Raw genomic sequence first — 19,223 nt, 5'->3', positions numbered from 1 at the left:
GAATATATGAAATAGACTGCAGTCTCTTTCCATTACGCATATTGAAGGAAATTGACTTAATTCTCTTCATGGAGTGGTAGTGTCGATGCCTTGTAATCGAGGGGTCCTGCTCTCCACTCTGGGCCATGGATTCAGTCCTCAGCTTCTTTACCGCCATTGTTCAGTTACTGCAGACCCGACGTGATATGGCCGATATGAAATTTTTCTATAAAACCATCAATGGAAAACTGAAATTGAATTCTGTAAGTAGAAATTCAGATCTTAGAGTTCCCTCTCGATCGACCCGAAACACTCAATTGTTCCACAACTCGACCGCTAGGCTTTCCCTTATACAGCACTCTGTGTTCCACAGGCTGCCCCTGAAAGTATTTTCCGATCTTCTGTAAGAACGAATATGTAAATATTTTGTTGGTTTTCTTGTTTGTCTTATGTTTATATATATCCTTTTTTGTTTTTACCTAAAACCACCTTGACTTGTTCTTGTTGATTTATTAGAGTTTTCAATGTAAAATGGCCTTGCAAGTGCTGTATCTGAAACTTGGAATAAATATCCAGTAGAGGCATATAGTGGTTTGGATCCCATTTAAAATAAAGGATAGTTTGGAAATTGCTGTATTTTCCTTGAAAATTTTTTTTTTATCAAATAGTGTCTTTATTTCTTACATTGTTGCAAGCTCACAAACAAAGACAAAAGGAAAAATTTTATTTTTGCACATGCCATGTCTGAAAGTGGGGAAGTGACCAATCCAGCTTGATGGAGAATGAGGTGGGGGCAGAACCTCCTGCACTCGACGTCTTAACTTTTGGTGCCACTGCTGTTGTCTGGTTAGTCTGCTGCATGTTCTCCACTCCCCGAGGCAGCATGTAGAGTGCCTGCAGTCAGAGTAGAAAAGACTATAGTTTGTAAATGTGTGCGCCATGAAAACATTTTGCAAAATTTTAGTGTTAATATAGTTATATTGAAGAAATCACTCATACTATTTACCTGGTTGATAACATTCCTTAGTGAAAACTGACTGATCTACATGTAACAATTGTTTCTAACAGGTGTTGGATTGGATACGTCGAAGAAGCAGCAGCCTGCAATCAACAGGAGGAGATGTTGCATCCATGTCCTGTGATGCATCCTCTGAAAGGGAATTAAATCGGGTAAGTCATCTTTTTATGTTTATTCCATTCATTGGAAACCAGGTATTTGCAAAAACTTTGCAATACTCAGAACTACAACAAAATAATTAATGTACCCAATGAACTTTGGGGTTACAGGTTAAAATCTCATCTTCAGAATTTTATGTCAGTATATGGAATTTGTCTACAAAATATGCAATTAGGAAAGCTGCCAAAACGATACTTTAGAGTCTCTAGAAGATTTTTCAAATTCAGCACATACATTAGTTGTATTTTTTCTAGAGCTGAGCCAATACCATGAACAATACCCACTCATACCAATACTTGTATAATTCCAGAATAAAATAAGAAAGGCTAGTTACAGAGTCATACTAACTAGGGACATATCTATAAATATAATTTGGGGAGCCAGTCTGAGCCAAGTGTCTCATTGTTTCTATTTGATACGTTAATATAATTATTAGTCCATTTGTAATAAATTAATTAATTTCTCCGATGCGTATGGAGTATTGTTGTATGTAACCAGACCAAGAAATGGAGGAAAGACAACGTTAATACTATTGTTATTACATCAATATAGTAAAGATACTATAAAAACAGATATAAAACAGCAAATATTCATCATCTAGCTTACGTGTAGTTAAGACCACTAAAATTTGTGTAAAAACAACGATGGTATGTCCATTTGATGAAAGGTAAAGTACTGTTAAATATTTTTTGTACATTATTGTAATTAGTGGTGTACATAAATCTTTAAAGGGGCCTCCCCGATGGTGAAGTGGTGACGTGGTTATCTTGTAATCAATAGATACTGGGTTCGATACTCAGTGGAGGCACATAGTGGTTCGGGTCCCACTTTAAAATGTAGGTCCAATCCGGATTAGCTTATCTTCCTTAGTACTGTTATTCAATATTCTCAATCTAATCTCAGTGGATTGATTGATTTGGTTTATTTTATTTACTTTTTGTGACACTTTTGGCTAATTTGAAAAGATGGGAATGAGTGATGAAATTGTTGAATGGATACTCGCAAACATCCATGCTGAGGCTGGGATTTGAACACTGGCATTGTAGCATGATGTGCTAACAACTCTGCCATGGGGTCCGGCTTTCTGCGGAAATACATAACACTCATTGACCGATACCCGGAGTCACACAAAAGACAGCAATTTATACATATCCTCTTTACTTCTAATTCATTGTGAATAGCTTTGTGTTCATTTCAGAGCCGGTTTTTCAATGTTCAGTTAAGGTTCATGTTAGCACGTAACTGGAAGTTAGTGAAAATTTCGGTTTTTCAATGTACAGTTAGCTCGTAACTGGAACTCTGGTGGCGATTATCTTTACTGGTACTTCTTCTTGCAGTTACCAGCCTAACTGGAAGTTACGAAGCAACATGGTTGCCTCGTGCAACTATCGAAGTTCCACACTCGCAACTTCACTGTCAGATTAAACAAGATATGATTCATAAAACTTTTAAATTCGTACAGAAAAATACTTGTTTTGTTTGGCAGAGCTTACCAACGTCCATGCAAATATGAAAATTAAGCAGCGTACTTGCTAGAATTCGCTTGGCAAGGTTGTGTTAGAGAATTTGTGACCAGGATATCCGGTCTACCAGGCGGGACAATTTCCAACCAGTAATGTGGTGTAGTGGTTAGCGACACCACCTTTCGGAGCGTGTTGTGTTTTGTAATACGAGTTCGAGTCCTGGTCACGGGTAATTTTTTTCATTCAATTATTTATTACGTATGTTGCCTTCAATTCACGCTTTATTGTTGAATGATCTTCTCGGAGAAATATTACAGTAAATTTTAAAATTATTTTTACTCGTACCTTCATATTTTTAGAAGTTTAGAAAGCATGCTTACTATTAACATGATGTTTTTTCGCTCAACAACATGCATAGAGAGGTACAAAGCATGCAGTCAAATGTACATATTATTAATAATAATAGTGTTCATATCAAGCAGGTATTATTAATGTCTCGACTTTCGAGATCTTCACGCTTCTACAAGGAAGTGTCTGCGCTTGCGCCTCATAACATCATTTTCCCCACGTGAAATTGACCTTTATTAGAAGAAAACCAAATTTGTAGTGCTGTCTTTCGTTAATTTATTTCGTAAGCATACAAGATGGATACGCAGCCATTGTTCCTATTGTTTCCCAATGCAATAATGTGCTTTAGAGCGCGGCGCGCTTGTAGTTCTATATTTAAACGACAGGCTGTGTGCCAGTCGATGCGGTTTGGAACTATACTAACAGATGGCACGCAGATCTATTTCCTGTAATTTCCGTGCTTCAGAATTGCCAACACACTGTTTCGGAGAACGAACCATGGTTTAGTTAACTGGCAGTTACTTTAACATTGAAAAACCCGGTGCTGGTTAAGACTGGCTGTTATCTCTAACTGGCAGTTTGTTAACAGAAAGATTAACAGGACATTGAAAAACTGGCCCTCAGTCACCTTCATCCCTCTTCTCCAAGAACTGTGCAACTACCTGACCTAACATTAGTGCAGTGGGGTGTTAAAAACATCCACCTATCTTATGACCATGATCTCGAAGCAAGAATTGGCAATGAATGCTTTCCCACAGCGTTAACTAAGCATGGTCATGTTTGGGTTCAGCTTTCACTTACCCATGCCTTTGATCTTGCTTACCCATGCCTTTGATCTTGCCATCTGCTTCCCATGAGGGTGTGGTTTTATTCAGTGTTTCTAGGAAAATCTATAGAACTTTCTGTGCTGGTCTCCCAATCTGTCACAAGGAAGGGTGAACGAAGATTTAAAAAGGACAAATGTTGACAGGAGCCTTTGTCGCCACTGAAAATGTTTGGTATCGGTAAAAGAAAATCTACCGATGCTTAGCCCAGCCCTAATTTTTTCACCTGAATGTTTCTTGTGTGTCCTTCAAAAATTTACAATGAAGTTCATAAATCTGCCAGTTTTTGTGCCCATCCATCTCTACCTTAATGTCCTCATGTTAGTAGAGTGGGTGGGCATAAAAAAATAATTTATTCCTTAGATTACAAGGAATTTGTATTTAAGCAAGACAGTTTTTAAAAACATTCTTCCTATTGTGTAACTAATTCTGAATTTATTTATTCCAGGTATTGGAGATGCAAGGTCCAAGGAGGATTCTTAAAGAAAGAACTATTTCACACCACTTAAGTTGATACCACCAAGTAAGAACTAAGGACAGTTGTTACAAAACCTCTTCACTGTGTAACAGTTACTTATGTAAACAGTATGCATGCTCTTGGCAACTATGTATTTCAAATTAAACCTGAACCACTTAGTTCCAAATACATAGTTGCCACTGACATGGAGTCTCACATAATATGTAAATGTACTACTTATTTGTATAATACTCAGGTTACTAATAAAGACACCTCTTAAATCTTGCATATGTAAATAAAACATTTCATTGTACCAGACACACTCTTTATTCATACTATATTACTGTGCTAAAATGCAGTACCACCCACACTAATTCCTCATTTAAACACTTTCACATTTTAAACAAAATTTTGTGCCTTCTTCTTAAATTCATTTCCCACTTTCAAACTAGTCTGGTCTCCACAGAGCAGAAAAGAAGTGTTACCCACAGCAAGATCTTTTTCATGGACAAAAAAAATCTTCAAGAGTCTTACAATCATCAAAACATTTGCAACAGCATTCAAGCCACTTCTGAAATCTTTCAACAATAAACCATGGACCTTCCAGCAGGCACAACGCAAAGATCATACATTCCTCCAGCAGTCCATTGGACTAGAGGTTGTGGTCTCTAGGAAGACGCATCCAAACCATCTCCAGCATGCAGTCATTAATGACTGCCCTCACAAACTTCAGCCCTGTGTGAAGGCCAGAGGTGGCCATTTTGAACAGTGATTGGTGCTCTGTGTTGGCAAGACCTGTGCCTGTAGTTCATTATTAACTTTGTAACACAATATGACTAGGTATTTTGAAGTTTTCTTATAAAAACTAAATAAGCAAAACCATTTATAAAAGTTTAAAGGCCATTTTTCACCTTATAATGTAATGTTCTTGTCAGCAGAAAAGCTGTGCCACTCTGCCAGAATTCAAGCATGGTCCACATAGCAACAGCTTTACAACCTACAACTAAGAAAGCCATTTCTTGAACCTCAATTGTATACACACATGAATTTGGTTTTTCATTCTCATATAATCTTAATTGCACATGTAAAGCTCAACTGGGGATGGGGCCCCCTATTTTCAAAAACTACTCAATTACACCAGGAAAAAAACGAGACATACCATAGAGAACACGAATTAAAAAAAATGAATAATCACCAGCACAAAAATCAATGTATTAAGTGTTTTTGTCACTTAACAAGAATCCTAATAAATAAATAAATAAATCAATCAATCAATAAATGGTTAACCAATATGTCTATTGCTCTTCATATCAGCAGGATGTACCAGGTTGCTAGAATTATAGTTACCCAACTCACAGCCCTCTGTAGCCTGTTTGAGGCATCGTAGAAAAAAAAAGTTCAATTTTCTGCCACCAGGTTGAAATGTGGCACTGTACTTTCGTGATGGGTTGTAATAATGATGTAAACTGCTCCAATTGGTTATGGCTTTACCTTGCAATAACATATAGATTATTTTCTCGCAACTTCCAGCCACTAACAAATGTCTTTGTGATTAATAACTCAGCTAAATCACCTAACGTGAGTGCTGAACAAAAGTTCGGAAGTGATGACCATGCCATTAAATAAGAAAGAACGTGCATTGCTGGTGAAGTTGTTTTATCAGAACGGTACTAATACTGCACTGCAAGATTATCGTCATTTGAAAGGGATCAGTAGCGGATAGAGCCTCTTGTGCACGAGCTTACTTCATTATTACAACCCATCATCAAAGTACAGCGCCACATTCCAACCTGGTGGCGGAAAAATCAACTATTTTTATCGTCATCCTCTTCCCCATGGTCTGCATACTGGATTCACCAAATTTCAGAGTTCTACGATGCCTCAAAGAGGCTACAGAGGGCTCTGAGTTGGGTAACTTTAATTCAGGCCACTCGGTATGTTAGTGATTGAACAGATTAAATGGAGCTCCATTGGTACCAGGTGATAGGAAGTGTGGGGCCCTAACTCCACACCTTCATGGGGTGGTGCAAAGCACAGGGGAGCACTTTACTATTTTTACTGAACATGCAGTAGCTTTACTGCAAAAATTCCCATATCCCATACACGTGTAACAACATTAGCTACCCATTTTCATTTAAAGAAGTTCGTGATTTTCGTTGCTTTATTATACACTTTCACAAAATCTTCAGTTTTCATAACTGCATGCAACAAGCCATCGCTAGAGCCATGCATATTTCGTTTTTGACGAAAACATGAAATGTCAAATAACAGAGTGTGAGGTGCATTTTTCTACCCTGATTTGTTACGAAATGAACTGCAAAATACGAAATAGACTCTCATACATGAAATTTAGAGTTTATATGCAGATGCAACACTTTCTCAAGGTTGAGTTATGTAAATATTTGCGAAGCAAAAATGGACCCCTTTATACACTGGTAACTACATAAATATGCTATTAGAAGGAATATGTTTATTTTGTGTAACAAGTGCAGTTTTTAAATCAAATTTAGGGTTCACAATTTTAAAACCAAAATGTCATTTTTAGTACCGCTTATCATCCAATTTTTCACTGCTATAACACCGAAATTTTATTTTACTTATATGCTTTTGAACCCAAAATTGACTCGTTTTGTACCAAAATTTTGCTTCTTAATTTACCAAAATTACGTGCTTCAGGTTCAATGTGCTATGCTTCGACATTGTGAACAACATATCCTCACTATTCACAACTGACAACCAGTGGCGAGGCATCCTATGAGGCCGGGCCTACCCACGTCATTACTCTTTTAAAGGTGTATTTACTTATTTCGTCAAAACATATGTAATGCAATGGAAAAGTTTGGAATTTTCATTTATGATAATTACAAAAAAATTCTAACCCTATCCAATATACGAACTTTCCACGGAGTGAGGCACATTTGCTGGGGCCTCTTCTCTTCACGTTCTGTCGTATATGCGGGAAGCCTAATCTTACGAGTACTGTACGTATGCTTATAACGTGCACGTGAGGCCGGCCTCGCGGTGTTACCCACTAGGATGAACAGAATATCAGCAACACTGCATTTCCGCCAGGGTTGGAAATTTGTGGTGTACCAGCATTTTTTATAAACATTAGCTCCATATTTTGTACAAAACTTAGGTTTTCCTTCCTTTCATCGACAAGTGTAAGTGAAATTGAAAATTACAAATTACGGAGTACTGTAGTTCTGAGTAAGTCTTCATACCAAAATTATGTAAATTAAAATGCTAGTTATGCCTTATATTTACAAAGTAGTTTTACTTTCACTGGAAATAGAATAATTTATTTTTATCGTGAACGGGGATTCCCTCACTTGTTCCCTCTCTATGAAAACTTGCCTCCTGCTCAGGACACTACAAGGGAGCGCAAGGTTCGTGGCGGTAGATCTTTGTTTGTGATTCGTGTCGTGTGCAGCGATCAGATTTATGCAAGAAAGTGCTGCACTGAAATGCAAGAACAACACTAACAATTGAGTTCTTAATTGAGTGAAGATGTAATCATCGGTAAGGTAGGACCCACTTTTGGTCTTTCACGTTTCCTTCTTATAACAATCATTTCTAAAATGTTTTCAACTATATTTTTCTTTGCAAGTTGCAGTGGCAAGTGACAGCAAAATATTAACACTGTCATTGAATAGATATTACAAGCAGACATTTTTTTTTGTGCAGCCGACACAAGAGAAGAGGGCGGTCAATGAGAGTACAATGCAAGGGATGACTTTTTGGGTTTAGGACAAAGACGCTACTTTATCCTCAGTTGTCGCGAGAGCGCTGGCAGCTTATTGGGGGTTTGTGGGAGTTGTCAGCCGCGAGAGGGCGCTTCATACTGAACGAATGTGACACTGTCGGCAGTGATGCCAACCGTAGGGACATGTCCCTACACATAGGGACTTTTCACTATATTTCGCCCGCATAGGGTCAGATTTTGCCAAATAAGGGAAAACGTAGGGACTTTTTTCAATCTTGGAAAATAACATTTTATTGTGCAAAGGTGCAAAGCTTACTCGCCAGTCAGTTGCACTTTCTTCGTGCTCAGTTTGGAATGAATTGATTTAGTTTATCTGAATACTTTAGCGAGGAGGAGAAAAAAGAACTAACTAACAAATCTCCATCAGAATTTTGGAACATGTTATCGGTTACCAAGAACTTTCAAGGCAAGTTCTTTTTTGAAAACATTTCTACTCTCGCTAAAATAGAGCTAACATTGCCACATTCTAACGTGGAAACGGAAAGAATATTTTCAATGTTAAGTGATACAAAAACAAAAAAGAGAAATAAAATGGGACCAGAATTGTTCAAGACTGCAGGAAATACAACCTCTATCTCTTCACAATAGCAACATGTATGACTTCAAATAACATAATCAACAGTAAACGACTCAACGTTATTCATTAGGGATGTGCGGGATCCTGAAAAGTCGGGACCGGGATCGGGAAAAAAATTCCCGTCTCGATCCCGACTTTGGGAAATGACTTACCGACTTTTCGGGATCCCAAGCAGTCGGGAAATACCGAATGGTCACTTTAAAAAATCGTTAATTCTCGATGTTTTCTGCATTGCAAGTTTCTGGAACTTATCGGAAATTGTAAGTTTTCATTCTAGAAATGCAAAAACAATCACTTAAAGTGGTAATGACGTGTAGAATTTGAGATTTCCAGAGCTTCGGGAAATTTCGAACATTTCCTGTTGCAAATTTTTTCATCCCGAATGTCGGGATTTAAAAGAATTCCCGTCCCGACCCAAAAAATTCTGTCCCGCACACCCCTATTATTCATTAAGGCAAGAATTTACAATACCATACCCTTCTGTAATTTCTATGCTACGTCTTATACTCACGAAATAATTAGTCGTGATTATTTATCTCAAGTTAACATGTTGGGGTGACGTGAAAAAATTGTTCATCAACGTGTAGAAGTTGTAAAATAAGCTTTTCAATCCTCTCAATGATTCTCACTATACAAGTATGGTAGCCATATTTGTTGATATGAACAATTGACGATGTTCGCAATTAGTTACGCTGTCTACAGCATTGTCACACTGTTGATTTCATACTTGGAGAGCATGGATCGTGCAAGAATGGCGGAAGAGAACAGTAAAAAACTTGTTAATGTTGTACAGATTTTTAGGTGGAGTGTCCAGGAGGATTGCCGTGTGGTAATTAATAAACTTATGGATTTCGGTATATTGCTCAAAGAAGGTGCTTACATGTGACAGTGACAATCACGATGAAGAAGAACATGTAGAGTGTGGACTGATTTGATTACAGGTAAGTTTGGCAACAGTGCATCGATCGTAAAATTGCAGGATACGAAAATGGCATCTTCAATGATGAACGTTTGCCGTTAAAGTGCTACGAAAATAAGATTTTTTTATCGGTTCGTAATCACAATTAGCTCAAAACCATTCACGGATAGCCCCACTGACCATTCTCAGTAAGGTTAGGTTAAGTTAGGTTAGGCAAGGCAAACATAGTTAAAATTTGGGGTTGAAAAACCATGCACAGGTAGCCCCACAAACCATTCAGGTAAGGTTAGGGTAGGTTAGAATAGGCAAACATAGTTAAAATTTGGGGTCGTAGTAATATCAGTAATGTATATTTTGTTTTTTAAGTATTTGAAACACAAAATATTCTGGTAAATAATGAGCAATCGTGCCGATCGCAGACCACTCAGTTTCAATTATTTTGCAATTTCTACACGTGACCCCTAAATTTTAACTTCAAATTCGTGATTAGGAGGCCTTAATTAGTGAGTATGCGAAATATTACAAAAAAACTGGGAGGGGTCCTGTATTGTAAATTTGCTCCTTCATTAATTGTGGAAGCACCGAGCAGAAAGATTTGGTAAGTAAATGTGTATATTTTATCTTCTGTTATGCATGCTCATGAGGTGTTGTTTTCTTTAGTCGCTTTACTTGGCGTAGGAACATTTGGTCCGTTGTAGGGACATTGCCGAAAAATGGTTAGCAACACTGTCGGCTACCAGACATAGTGAGTGTACCGTACCCACCTCATGCTCACTTCTGTTTGCTTTTATCAGTACGTGTGTTTTTATACTGTTATTGATTTAGTGTGCTATTCAGTGCTAGTGCTTTATTGTGTGTTAATTGTTATTCATTCATTAGTTATGCCGCTAAACAAATATAGTCTTGAACAAAGAGTTTTTATGTACGATAATTACGTGAAAACGAATTCTTGCAGAAAATTGGTCAGGCAATTACGAGAGACAGGATCTCTTGAACCTAAGAAACGTGTTGTATTGCTGTTGAAGGAGGTCATTTTCAACATCTCTTATAACACAGGAGGTTAGTGATCATCATTATTATTACTTTTAAATATCATTTTACGCTTTGGGTTTGCTTTATGCGCCGTGATGCTGTCTTCCCTTTCAGTGATAAAGTAGCGATGTCTAATCTAAGATTAGATGTCAGAAATAAGGTGCCAGAAATATTTGTATTTGGGAGGACACCTTTTCCAGCATCCTTGCAACAAGATACGTGCTTATTGTAATTGTAACTGTAATTGTGAAAAGTGGAAACATTACAAAATAAGCTGTTTTTGTTACGGACTTCCTGTAAGTCAATTTGCCGGGACCTGTTGCATGAAGGTACCGCTCGCCGGCCGACGCTGTGACGGTAAACAACTGAAATAACCTCCCTGTATTATCACGTAAAGGTGTCTGCTCACATGAGGGGTAGAACAAACTAGGATACGAAGTATACACACTGAATGAGAGGTGTCACCTTTACTTATGTTTTTTCTTGAAAGCCCCATAGTGTTCATCCTAACACGTTACGAAGCCAGGTGCATGATTGTGGTCATGTCAATGTTTCCTGATCCTCTTTAATTCATTCTCCATACATTCTCATCGTCACGATTAGCATAGAGCAGAACAAATGAGGCGAAAATATTCAAAATTTAAATTATGATTACTTGCACATACAGGTGTCAGAAATTCATTTATCTAGAAAGCCAAGACTGGAATTAATAACTACAACCTTTCCTTTAGTTAGACAACAGATAACAATGGTGTTTTTCTCGGTGCGATGAAGTCTTGCTTAAATAAAAACCTAAGTTGGCAGCAGTAGAACGTACCAAACTGACAGTCGCTGAAAGTGCGGAATTCTGTCGTCTGCTCATGGCACAAACGTCAGACTGACCCGAAAATTATGGGGTTCTTCTAGCCCTTTTTACCTCAATTACAAAATAAATAAATACATTTAGAAAAAAGTGATGAAGAATTGACAACAGGGCTCGAGCACTATTCATTGTATTTTCGCGACGTCTCATGATTGGTAGTTCTTTCTAGAGGTGTGTGCATAAATCAGGGTTGAAAAAATACAAACAAATAAACAAAACGAAATAAACAAAAATCTAGATCGATGACATCTGGTGGGCGGGAGGAGAACGTCTAAGACATAATTATCATACTGATGGCCGGTAACAACACTTTTGAAAGCGTCACGCCACTGGCAAGTAAAGAAGCAGCCTGGAGGGACATTGACCACTCTCCATGACATAGCCCCCTCCCTTTCTTCTTACAGATTTAAGCAACTAATGGAAATTATCACACTTTTGTGCCTACCCTGCTAGGAACTCTACGCTTCGCCACTGCTGACAACTGGGGCAGATAAGAAGACTTTCACAAATCACTGGCTACTGGGTGTTCAAGGATAAACACGGACCCACAAAAGTTCAGTTGGCAATCCTATGTTATTGAAGAGAGGGTGGAAGCTGTACGCCAGCAAACAGGAATTTTCTTTTTCCCACGGTTCTCTGAATATATATATATAAAGTACGAAAATTCGAATCTCAAATGAATTTCCAAGGGGAAGAGTTACAGTTTCCCATCAGTTGTCCATTTATCCCATTATCATCCGAATGAGCACTGCTACTTAAAAAAAAACACGGCATATGAGAGAGTATGAGTTTCTCCTCATGTTGCAAGTGGAAGCGATTTTTCATGTTTATTATTAACCTTTTCGATCCCAAGCGTCTCGAACGAGATACCTAAAAGTAAGCCTCACGGTCCCAAGCGTCTCGATCGAGATACCCTGTGCAAGGTCGTAGTTTTTACGTTATAACTTTTCTATTTTTGGCTAGAATTTCGATTTTTTTTTTTCATATTCTTCCTAACACATGTATTTAACAGAAATGTTTCATGCACCTTTTTTTTTCTTCATGAAAATGGAGGTGAAAAGGCAGGAAAAGGGACTTCTCTTTTGCGTCTCTTTTCAAGGGAAAAGATACATTTCAAACATTTCAACAATTTTTTAAAATAATTTTTGGGGGTTTTCTCCCTTCCCCCTCCATATATATGCCAAATTTGCATAAATTTTGCATTTTGTGCATTTTGACATTTTTTCAGGGCGGGGGGAAACACCATTTTTTTTAAAAAAAAAATGTTTTTGAGGGGATTTCCCCCCTTTTCCCCTCCATATGTACGCCAAATGTGCATAAATTATATATCGTCTGAATCTGTGATTCATTCTGCGTACAACGGTATATAGTTCATATCTCCAGGGCAAATAGTCTCTGAGCTAAAGTCATTTCAAGGTAACGCTGCATTTTGAAGCTTGAATCAGTGGCGTGCCCACCATTCCTTTTGGGGGGTACAACTCAAGTTACATTGGTCATATGACAATAATGAAAATATATTTGTGTTCCTTACATGTCAGCGATCATTTCCATGTGCATGTTGACACTGTCATGTATTTTTTTTCGGGGGGCAGGAGGGGGCGAAACCCCATTTTTTTTAAAAAAAAAAGTATTTTCAGGGGATTTCCCCATAATATATATGCCGAATTTGCATAAATTTCATATAGTCTGAATCTCTGGTTCATTCCGCGTACAACGGTATATCACTCATCTCTCTAGGGCAATTAGTCTCTGATCTACACTCATTTAATTGAAACTCTGCATTTTGCTCAAAATCGGCTTGGGCACAAAGGGGGTTACCTGTGAAAATGGCCTTGGGACTCAAAAGGTTAAGCTAGACACGATGATTGAAAAATATGATGAATAAGAATTTTTGGAATCCCATGTATTCCTTATGGGGAATCAACTTCAACTACAAGTTACGACAAATCAAATCAAAGTTTTGCCTTGTCTGCCTGTCAATTGCAAACTTCAATCTGTCCTCTTTCCCATGATAGATTTTCTATGCCATCGGAAGTTTGATATTCCCAGAAGAAATAAAATACTCGTCCCATAAGCGCAATGCATTTCTACTTGACTCAAACGGCCATCCTGGCAGTGTTGCCAAACCTGATGCACATAAAAAGAGCTAAATTTCACCTCAAATGGTGTTTAAACTGACTTTCAAAGAGTTAAATTTATGAATGATGGATAAAGTGGCTCCCACGGTAATTTTAGGTGTCAATGGAAGATGCCCAAATTCACAGCCAAACGAGTGCACGAAAAAAGTCAGATCTGGCTCTAAAAGAGCAAAGTTGGCAACATTAGGGCGGGGGGGAAGAGCCAAGGATGAGCCTTGTGGAAACTGTTCCTCGTGCTCTTAACAATGGTTTCAATAGGAGTTTGAAAGGGAATAAACTTCTGTTCGGATTAAAACAAAGACCACTATATTCACAAACTAAGTTTGAAAATGTTGATTTTCCAACTGAACATCATTATTGGATAGAGTTTATAAATGGGTATTACTCTTCAACCACTGCAGTTTGATTATATTTTTTACTTTCATATGTAATAATAAAAACACCAGACCTTGTTCACAACGTGCAACAATTAGTGGTCCAGTGGGAAACATTCAATATTCAAAATTATCCAAAAATTAGTTTTCTAAATTTTAGCTAATTTTCATTTTCTTTTCCAAAAATGGGGGACAATCATCACATGTCCATGCTAGAATCGATTTTATTAATTCTCTTCCATAATGTGGCAATACTACTATTCTTATACTTTACTTTTTCCTCAAGTATCAGCACATTTTCAACGCAACATTACATGGTTGCAGGACTGCACCACTGCTACATTCTTGTCATTCACTTTGGTCTATCGTGGTGGACACAGAATACCAATCCTTGTCTAGAATTTGTTTTCTTCTTCTTCTTTCAACTTTCAATATTGGGGGTACACTGCATAAAATTCGCCTCTGCTAAAAGCCCTGTCATTTAACAAGAAAAATTCTCTACGACTATCAGTTCTGAAGTTACGATTCTTTTTCTTCTTGGACTTGCAATTCTTTTTGTACTTCACGTTAAGACTGGAAATTTCCCATCCACTAAAGGTTAATTATTACTGTTTGATATTTTCATTAATAAAGTACGTACACATTGGAATTATTCCACGATCCATAATGAAGTGTGAAAATTTACAAATGGCTATCAGAAGCTGAGAGCAAGGAATCAAAATTTCCATTTTTTTCAAAAGATTTCAGTTGCAAAACAGCATCTTCTGTTTGGCACTTGATAAAATTCAGTGCCCAGAAGGAGCTTCTTTTTCCCCTACAAACACTGCTCTCTCAATGCACATGGAACAATAGAATGTTAAAAAGAACCATGTACTCACATTGGCCTCAGCTAACTACTTCAAGTTGTCTGTCCTCGTCTGCGCACCCAGTCCTCAAAGTCGGCCAATACCAACAGCTTAGTTGATGAGAAGTTGAATGCAGATTCCAACTGAAAATAAGAAATGCATTTCAATTCAAGGACTAATTCAGTTGCACATGCTGAATATACATAGACAGATGCACCACGAATAACGAGATGTTTCACTTGTAGGACTACACCGTTGAGACCTGATATGAACATTTTAAAATAGAACTCCTGTAGATTGGTATGAAATTTACAATGTCCAAACACTGTGTTACGCCTTCTTTATTTTTAATATGTGTTGTCTTGTCTGTTTGTTCTTAGACTTATAGTTTTTTACTATATGTTCATTAAACACAATATCGGAAATGGAAGATATTTCCGGTATGAAGAGATAACTAGAACTGTCCAATCTTTTATTGAATCAGTTGCCAGGACAACGATGTATGATAAGACAGAACATTGAGTACAATGTGTAAGAAATTAATTTTGAAGTAACTATTTTACAGAGAAAGGTTCCTTGAATTGTGATGTATGTAACTATAGTGGTGTTAAATAACAGAGTGCTTTAATGATAGAATAACAATAACCTTTACTAATGGTAAGAAAATTATATTTTAATTCTTCTGCTATCACATCCTGAGAGGGCTTGTTGTAGCTGCAACATAAAGAAGAGTCTCATGAGTCATAACCCTACCGAAATGACTATACTGTAAAAAATAGCCAAAAATTCTTGACCACAAGCATAATTTCTTACAGGGTACACACCCTGATATAGGTAAATTTGATCATTTTAACATACCCATCTTTTGTGTATCCTGCGGTATCAAAGTTTCATGTGCTGCTATCACTACCCCTGCATGCTTGTGGTCTTCGATTAGCATAATCCAACTGGAAATAATATACAACATGTAAGAAATACAAGTGATAAATACAATTGATTTATGTTTTTCAGGAGTAGTTCACCTTAGTAGAGAGAATTTGAGTTTGCCACTCAGCATGCACTACGGAGTTTGGTTTCGATCATCAGTAACAGTATAGAAGCTTAAAATATTGCGGTTTTAAAAAAATAGTCATGGAGCACAGATTTTATTATTATGTCAAACATATTTCAGAGGACCTCCTCTTTCTTGACATGGCCCAGTGAAACACCAACATTATAAGAAATTGTGATATTCGTTTCTATCAAATATTGGGGTGTTTACCAAAATAAATCCAAAATTCTTGACTTTTTCAACACTTTTTTCTAAATCTCTTTTCGTACCCTTTATTTATACGACTCCTACTCAGGTAAAGTTGTAAATTAGTAATTAAGAAAATAAAATATTTATTTAGTGTAAAACCCCTACCAAAAGGCCAGTTAGGATGACAACTGAAGCTGTATTTAACAAGAGTTGTACTTACTTTATCTATTACTGCATTTGGCAGATTAGTGAGGCTCTGGCATTTGGACTCGCAGCCAGTAAATTCTTATGTGGGGCTCCCATCATCCATTTTATCTTACCACCGTTCATCCTCATCTTCGCTATTAGCCAAAGAGGCAGAAAAGTGATTATGATAGCAAAGATTCTTGACCACAAGTATAATTCATTGATTTCTTTACTTTTTCTTGACTGATAGACACTGAATATGTTTGCTGTTGCTATGTCAATCAATAGGGAGACAAATTTTTGGTAAATAAAAACTGAGGAGAGCGGTAAATAAAATGTTAGATCAGCGGTATATACCAGCGGTGGAAAAAAAAATTGGCACACACTTTTTCATCATGAGAGGAAACAACATACAAAAGAGCTATAAATTGATAAACTACTTCATTTTTATATACTGTACACATACACAAGTACTTAGCTGTCCAACCAGAAAAAAATTACCAATGATTTGGCTCCTGTGTAACAGGAGGTGTGAATTCGATTGCTGTCAGAATGGTGCCGCAAAATGTTCCAATTGAAGGCCAAAAAACACACCTTAGGCAATTCTAATGAAGTTCTTTTTAAAAAATTTCCTGCAAATGTCATTTCCATTTATGCTTGTTGATATATACATGTGTTACACACAGTGACAAGACTGAAAAATAGGTGGGCATGGGCTATACAAATTTACGAGTGGTTCTTTGAATATTCAAAATAATTAAATAAAATACAAATGACAAAACCAATATAAATCCTTCACCCTTTAATAAAAATAGCAAACAATGCCTTAGTACATTTACCAGCTCCATTAAATATCTCCTATTGATGAAACTTCATCCACATTATTGAAAAAAAATAATAATTACAGACCGAAAAAAAAGACCCCCATTTGAGTGTGGATTTGACCAATTGAAAGACACATCCTTAGAAGGGATTCAATAGAAGATGAGATAAACAGAAGAGCACACATGGGTGGTGAACTACATCAAAGCATTTGACGATTAATATCAGGGTTGCTACGATTTTTTGATTATGAAATTCCCTGACATTTCCAGGATTTCCAGTCCAAAAATGAACTTTTTTCCAGACATGTTTATCATCATGATTTTTGCTTTTGAACCTTCTGTTTTTAAGTATATAATCCGTTAATTATTATGAACATTCACAACTTTTTCTTTAGCAAATTTCATTCTACACACACAAAAACATTTGAAAATTCGAAGAGTAAAATGTAAATTGGCATCAAATGTATTGGTTGCACCTAGCCTTCAGGCTAAGGTAACAGAGGTACATTATTTCACTATAACAGATCTCTACAATATAAAAACAGAAAAAGTCCATAAACCATACACAATTTTTCATTTTCTGGTGGATTTATAATGTCGTAGAAAATGTTACTTTTTTGCTTACATTTTTAAGTACACAACATCTGGAGAAACTTTTGTTGCACACAGGAATTTTTTTGGAAATGCCAACAAGATTAAGATCTACAAAATAATAGATGACATCCTCATCTTCACTAACCTTCTGATAATTATGATCATATTGTCAATGTACTTGAGTTATCAATCAGTAGAGGCACATATTACCGAAAATAAACTTATCCCTTCTAATAGCACATTTATGTAGTTACCAGAGTACATATTCAGTTTAGTCCTGTATAAAGGGGTCCATTTTTGCTTCTCAAATATTTACAGCATTTCCGTAAATTGCATAACTCACAGGATACTTTAGACTTCAGAAAGTTTCGCGTCAGTATATAAACGGTAAATTTCGTGCTTAAGAGTATATTTCGCATTTTGCAGTTCATTTCACATTATTTCGAGACAAAACAGGGTAGGAAAATGGACACCTTTCAGAAACATGAAAAATGAATATCACAGCATGTTATTTCGTATTTTGTGTTTTCGTCAAAAACAAAATTTGCATGCTGCTATCAATCAGATATCTGGACTGAAAGTTTTAACTTTCATATTCTTTCTGATATCTAGTATTAGAAAAGTGAAAATTTATTACAGAAATTCGAAGGAACCATAATTTTGCACAAGACTGAGAATCATAAGAACAAAAGAAAGAAGTTTCTAACCTGAATCTTTTTTGGCAGTGGAATCACAAGAACCATATCCAGCAATGGAAGTGATCTGCTTGTTCATTGTGAAACTTTCTCTCTTGCACACTCCAAAATGCATGAAAATTCCAGACCATCTGAAAAATTCCCTGACATTTTCCTGTTTTCCAGACATGCAGCAGCCCTGAACATGGAACAGGGATGTACCTATGAAATGCAAGAAAGTAATATATAACACATATTGTGTAGCAATAATTATGTACAGAGAAGACTTGGACAATTTCAGAGAGAGACAAAAGAAAGATGCAGGAAGTGGATATGAAATTCTTAAGAAGTATATTGGGGAAGACTAGAATGGATAGAATAAGGAATGAGGAGATCCGACAGACAGTGGGTGTGGTGAAACTTCAGGACAGGATAGATCAGGCACAGATGAGATGGTTCGGACACATGAAGAGGTTGGATGCAGAAAGACTACCAGTAAGAGCTTACAATGCACAAGGAGCGGGAATAAGGCCAAGGGGGAGACCAAGATGTCGGTGGAAAGAGCAGATAGCAGAGTCTTAGGAGAAGAGGACCAGATTGGAACACTGCGGAAGGAGAGGAGTGGTGGAAGACCAAAAAAAAATGGAGAGGCTTGACTTTTATGCCGACCCAGCCAGAGGCAAGAAACGGCAAAGGATAATGATGATACAAGAATCATCACATGACTGAAAGTAAGAAATGTCTCGTAAACCAAAAAATAGTAATTTAATAACAACTTCTGATGAAAAAGTTAGTTAAAACCTAGAACATAATGATGTCAACCCTAAATTATCCTCAAAGATATTTTTTAATCCCACAAATATATCCACACGACTAAATACAGTAAAAACTGCATATCCCGGAACCTCTATAAGAAGGAAACCTGTAAAGACGGAAAAAAAAGT

General features: G+C 36.9%; 2 long non-coding RNA genes across 2 annotated transcripts in view; one reads left to right on the top strand and one right to left on the bottom strand.

Moving 5' to 3' along the window:
* The window catches only part of LOC145981871 (uncharacterized), a 39,973-nt gene extending 35,444 nt beyond the window's left edge, over positions 1-4,529 (top strand). Inside the window, exons 4-5 of the long non-coding RNA XR_014440996.1 lie at positions 1,048-1,149; positions 4,240-4,529. This is a non-coding gene — a long non-coding RNA (uncharacterized LOC145981871). The remainder of the gene's footprint in view (positions 1-1,047; positions 1,150-4,239) is intronic.
* On the bottom strand, positions 717-18,493 carry LOC145981870 (uncharacterized). Its single transcript, XR_014440995.1, has 5 exons — positions 18,313-18,493; positions 15,620-15,708; positions 14,795-14,904; positions 986-1,129; positions 717-873 (listed from the first exon to the last, which is right to left on the bottom strand). It is a non-coding gene; the product is annotated as an uncharacterized LOC145981870 (long non-coding RNA).
* Positions 18,494-19,223: the final 730 nt, after the last annotated feature.

Source organism: Lepisma saccharinum, chromosome 30 (assembly GCF_977018435.1).
Source record: "Lepisma saccharinum chromosome 30, izLepSacc3.1, whole genome shotgun sequence".
Classification (NCBI taxonomy): domain Eukaryota; kingdom Metazoa; phylum Arthropoda; class Insecta; order Zygentoma; family Lepismatidae; genus Lepisma; species Lepisma saccharinum.
Note: the sequence above shows the minus strand (reverse complement) of the source record. Positions and strands in the feature narration are given on the sequence as shown.